This window comes from Myotis davidii, unplaced genomic scaffold (genome assembly GCF_000327345.1).
Source record: "Myotis davidii unplaced genomic scaffold, ASM32734v1 scaffold150, whole genome shotgun sequence".
In the NCBI taxonomy this organism is placed as follows: domain Eukaryota; kingdom Metazoa; phylum Chordata; class Mammalia; order Chiroptera; family Vespertilionidae; genus Myotis; species Myotis davidii.
The window spans coordinates 560620-567044 of NW_006283437.1; positions in this window are offsets into that span (position 1 = coordinate 560620).

Here is a 6425-nt window from a genome sequence, read left to right on the forward strand (position 1 = left end):
GGATGTTTCCCAATAAATATAATTTTTTAAAAAGTGGATGGCAGCCCTAACTGGTTTGGCTCAGTGGATTTCTCCAAATCGGAAAGGAGGAAGTTAAATTGTCATTATTCGCAAATGACATGATATTGTACATAGAAAACCCTAGACTCCATAAGAAAACTGCTAAGATTTAATAAATGAATTTGGCAAAGTAGAAGGATACAAAATTAACATTCAAAAATTGATGGCATTTTTATACACCAATAATGACTCTTAGGAAGAGAAACTAAAAAACAAACAAACCATTTACCATTGCAGCAACAACAACAACAACAACAAAAGATACCTGGAAATAAACGTAACTAAGGAGGTAAAGACCTGCACTTGGAAAACTATAGGACATTGAAGACCAGAAGGGGAGGGGCGGGAGAAGGACAAAGAGGATAAAAGAAGTCAAATATAAGATGACTGAAGTAGACTAGTGGGTGGTCAGCGCACACTGGAATATACAGATGTCATATTATAAAGTTATACACCGGAAATTTATACAATGTTATTAATCAACTAGAGGCCCAATGCATGAAATTCATGCAAGAGTGGACCTTCCTCCCCCCTGGTTGCCAGCACTGGCTTCCCTCCAGCACCCACGACCTGGGCTTCCCTCCAGTCACGAACAGGCACCTGGGACCCAGGCTTCCCTCTCAGCTCAGGCTTCGTCCGGAAGGTCATCCAGAAGGATGTCGCAATTCCTATTGAAATAACAATGGCACATTTCACAAAGCTAGAACAAATATTCCAAACATTTATATGGAATGAAAAAGAATCTGAATAGCTGCAGCAATCTTGAGAAAGAAGAGCAAAGTTGGAGGGATCACAATACTGGATATCAAACTATATTAACAAAGCCACTGTCATCAAAACAGTACTGGCACAAGAACAGGCATATAGATCAATGAAATAGAAAAGAGACCCTAGAAATTAACCCATGCCAATATGGTCAATTAATATTTGACAAAAAAGACAAGAACATATAATGGAGTAAAGGCAATATCTTCAATAAATGGTGCTAGGAAAAATTGCACAGGTACATGCATAAAAAAATGCAACTAGACCACCATCTTACACCATTCAAGAGAATAAACCTAAAATGGATAAAAGAACAATAAGTCACAAAACCATAGAAATCCTATAAGAAAACATAGGCAGTAAAATCTCAGACACCTCATGTAGCAGTATTTTCACTGATATATCGCCTAGGGCAAGGGAAACACAGGGAAAAATTAACAAATGGGACTATATCAAACTCAAAAGCGTCTGCATAGCAAAAGAAATCACCAACAAAATGAAAAGGGAACCCACTGTATGGGAGAACACATTCGCCAATGATACATCTCATAAGGGGTTAATTTCCAAAATATACAAGGAACTTAAACAACTAAACATCAGGAAGACGAACAATTCATTTAAAATATGGGCAAAGGACCTAACTAGATACTTCTCCAAAAATGACATACAGATGGCCAGGAGACATGAAAAAATGCTCAACATCATTAATCCTCAGAGAGATGTAAATTAAAACGACAATGGGATATCACCTCACACATGTCAAAATGGCTACCATCAATAAATCAACAAACAACAAGTGCTGGCGGGAATGTGGAGAAAAGGGAACGCTCGTGCACTGCTGGTGGGACTGCAGACTGGTGCAGCCACTGTGGAAAACAGTATGGCGTTTCCTCAAAAAATTAAAAACAGAACTGCCATTTGACCCAGTGATCCCACTTCTAGAAATATATCCTAAGAAACCCGAAGCACCAACCAGAAAGAATTTATGCTCCCCTATGCTCATAGCAGCACAATTTACAATACCTAAGATCTGGAAACAGCCTAAGTGCCCATCAGTAGATGAGCGAATAAAAAAGCTGTGGCACATTTACACCATGGAATACTACGCAGCAACAAAAAGGAATGATCTCTTACCCTTTGAGACAGCATGGAGGGACCTGGAGGGTATTATGCTAATTGACATAAGCCAGTTAGGAAAGATAAGTATCATATGATCTCACTCATATGTATGAAAAAATGCTCAACATCATTAATCCCCAGAGAGATGTAAATTAAAACGACAATGGGATATCACCTCACACATGTCAAAATGGCTACCATCAATAAATCAACAAACAACAAGTGCTGGCGGGAATGTGGAGAAAAGGGAACACTCGTGCACTGCTGGTGGGAATGCAGACTGGTGCAGCCACTGTGGAAAACAGTATGGAGTTTCCTCAAAAAATTAAAAACAGAACTGCCATTTGACCCAGTGATCCCACTTCTAGAAATATATCCTAAGAAACCCGAAGCACGAACCAGAAAGAATTTATGCTCCCCTATGCTCCTAGCAGCACAATTTACAATACCTAAGATCTGGAAACAGCCTAAGTGCCCATCAGTAGATGAGCGAATAAAAAAGCTGTGGCACATTTACACCATGGAATACTACGCAGCAACAAAAAGGAATGATCTCTTACCCTTTGAGACAGCATGGAGGGACCTGGAGGGTATTATGCTAATTGACATAAGCCAGTTAGGAAAGATAAGTATCATATGATCTCACTCATATGTGGAACCTAATGAACAAAGTAGGTCCAGAGACATTGAAGCATGGCTTAGACTGACAGATCTCAGAGGGAAGTGTGCGTGTGTGTGGGGAGGGGCGGGGGGCGGGGATGGAAAGAGATTAACCAAAGAACTTATATGCCTGTGTGCACAGCCCATGGTCACAGACAGCAGTGTGGGAAGGCCTGAGCGTGTGGGGGCTGGGGGGAAGGGGCAAATGGAGACAACATGGGGGGCTTCTGTAATATTGCCAACAATAAATATATAAAAATGTTTTTTATGTAAAAAAAGAAAAAAGTGGATGGCAGAGCAGCCACATTCCCCAAATGAGGGTCCACTGAGCGTTTGTAGCTTTACTTTTTCGCCTTCGGGCCTCTAACGTGGGTTTCTATAACTACATGTCGTTTTGTTTCGTTTTGGAAAGGGACAAGGAGCCCGTCACCTGCGATCTGGTTGACTCGCTGCTCCCAGGACCAAAGGCCTTCATTTTCTGTAACGGGCAGACCTCCCACAAACCAAGGCAGGCGCTCGGCCTGGGAACAGGAATGGGAGGCGTGGCGATGGGGTGAGAGAAGCAGGAATATTGGTGACAACGCTGGCCACGTCTCGAGGACAGGCTTATCTGTGAAACACACTTGAAAGATCTCACTTATCTCATCAAATATAGCCTTCATGATGAGTTCATTTTCTCTGTAGCTGCCTCACCTAATAGAACTAGTCGTAGCTGCCAGGAAACACTTTTGGGATAAAGAGGAGTCACTGCTAAGTGACCTCAGACAGGCCGAGGGCGTGGTGATAGGCCAGCGGGCTTGGAAGGCCTGCCGCCATGCCAGCGCGGCTTGCTTGGCATCACTGACTTAGGTTTCCTTGTCCACGAAATAGATACAGTCCTCCCCCTATTCACGGCTTCCCCTTCCACCGTTTCAATCACCCACAGTCAACTGTGGTGTAAAAACACTCAATGGAAAATTCCCGGAACAACAACGCACACGTTTAAATTGGGGCCTTTCTGATGAGCCCCCAGGCGAGCGGTTTTGCCCCGCCTGGAAGCGAATCAGCCGTGCCCAGCTGTCCACGCCCCAGACGCTCCTGTCCCCGAGCCTCCTGGGAGCCGCCTTTGTCACCAGACCAATTGACGAGGTGCCTCAGGCCCGTCACCTTCATTTCACCTACTAAAAGCCCCAAAGCAGAGCAGTAGTGATGCTGGCAGTTGGGATCTGCCAGAGGTGCCTCCTGTGAGCGAGAAGGGGTGTGTGTAGGTAAAACGAATATACACAGTACAGGGCTCGGTCCTGTCTCAGGTTTCAGGCATACACGGGGCCTTGGATCGTACCCCCATGGGTACGGAGACGACTTATTAAGTAAAATAATATGTGTGGACACATTGGAACAGTGCTTTTGGCTTTCATTAGGAGACACCCAGTGAGTCTCAGGTTACTGTATGACAATAGCCATGGTCTGTGTGCCTGGTCAGCTGCAGACGTAGGAAGGCACCGTCCTAAAGCTTTTTGTTGAGAAAGACCTCCTCTTGAAGACTGTGGAGTGGAAACTTCTAAGTAATTTCCCTTCCCTCACACTTCCTATTCCTTCTCCCGTTAAACAATGCTTCTTCATAGCATGCATCACCATATAACGGACTTCACCTGGGCACCTGTTCGCTTGCGTTATTGTCTGTCCCTGCACCAAAATGTAAGCGCTGGAAGCACAGCAACTGATATCTGTGTTGGTCACTGCGGTAGCTCAGAACAATGTGTTGGATGAATCGATGAATGAATGAATATTCCTGAATTTTCTCTAGGCCTGTCCTGTGGGCTCATAATCTCAGAACATTTCATTTGAGGAAGAATACTAGTCAACGTGCATATTTTAGCCTCCAGCTCTAGGTGTCTCCTTCGTTAGTTCCTGAACTATGTCCACACCAGACAGCATGGCCCACCTCACCTTAAACCCTGGCCACGCTCCGCACTGCCACCAGAGGGCTCCTTACAGGATCCGCTCTTTCACCCTTCCCAGGAAGACCTAGGTTGCCTTGACGTTGAAACATGCTTATACCACTTAGGATGCTCCTGATTTTCCTGAAACCAGAAAATAGGCCTCCCGCCGGCTCACACAGCGTGGAACAGCACTGAAGGCAGCAGAGTAGGACACAGAGCAGAGCTCTAGCCCATCTCAGCCACGGCTCCTGCGCTGCCCCGGGCTCAGTCCTGCGTTGGCTGCCTTCACAGGCTCAAAAAGAGAAAGCAACTTCTTTACTCAACAACGTTCCAAAGAGGACAGGCCAGTGAATCTCCAGGGTCTCTCTTAGGTGTCATGAGCCCTCATCCAACTTCCCTCTGACCTCACTGAACTGAGTTAGGTCATTGTCTATCACTATTATTATTTTTGGATAATCCTCACCTGAGGATATTTTTTCCATTGCACTGGAGGAAATTTTTTTCATTGACTGACTTTTTAAAAGAGACTAGAAGGGAGAAGGGAAGGAGGGAGAGAGAGAGAGAAACATCTATTAGTTGCCTTCCAAATGAGCCTCCGACCGAGACAGGGAGCAAACCTGCAACCCAGGTACATGTCCATGACCAGGAATCAAACCCTCGACTCTTTGGTGCTCAGGCCAACACTCTGATCACTGATCCACATTGGCCAGGGCTATTGCCCATTTTTAAACCAATCCTTCTCTCTAGGACAGTGGTTCTCAACATTCTGGCCCTTTAAGTACAGTTCCTCATGTGGTGACCCCCATCCATAAAATTATTTTCGTTGCTACTTCACAACTGTAATGTTGTCACTGTTATGAATCGTAATGTAAATACCTGATATGCAGGATGGTCTTAGGCGACCTCTGTGAAAGGGTCGTTCTACCGCCAAAGGGGTCGCGACCCACAGGTTGAGAACTGCTGCTCTAGGAGAATGCCATTGATCTAGGTCTGGATCTCTAAATCAGTCACTGACATAAAGGACAAAATGTCATAATTGGCTTTTTATCAACCAGGCTCCTCCCTTTTCCTGCCTCCTTGGAGCTGAGGTCACTGCCCTAGGAGCTACAGAATAGCAGAGGATGGAAAGCACGGCAGAGGGGGCCACAGTCTCCCTCACAATTTCTCTCACTGCATCCTGCACACTGTTCCTCCAACATAACCCCAGCAGCAAGCTAACCTACCGGTTGGAGCGTCTGCCCCCTGGTGGTCAGTACACGTCATAGCGACTGGTCAATTGGTTGGTTGACTGCCTCCTGGTGGTCAATGCACATCATAGTGAGCGGTTGAGCTGCCTTAGCATTCATTAGCATATTACACTTTGGTTGGTCGAACGACTGACCGGTCGACCAGACACTTAGCATATTAGGCTTTTATTATACAGGAAGGAGGAGGATTGGCTTATATGATTCTGGAGGCTGAGTCCAGACCCAGAGCAATGGTACTGTCTCAGCCCGAGTCCCAGTCTGAAGGCCTGAGAAGCAGGAGAGCCGATGGTGTTAGCCTGACTCTGAGTCTGAAGGCAGCAGTCAGTCAGGCAGACCGAGAATTCTTTCTTACCCCGCCTTTTGTTTTATTTCAGGTCTCCAACAGATTAGATGAGGCCACCGCTTCGGGAGGGCAATCTGCTTCACTCAGTCCACTGATCACATGTTCATCTCCTCCAAAAACACCGTCAGAGACACACCCAGAATAATGTTTGACCAAATTGTCTAGACACCCTGTGGCCCAGTCAAGTTGACACATGAGATTGACCATCACACTGGCTCTTCCCCAAATGCCATGGCAAGGAGGTTGGACTGATCCGTTAGTCATTGTGATGTTCCAACATTCACTGATCTCCTACTCCGTGAGCTATGC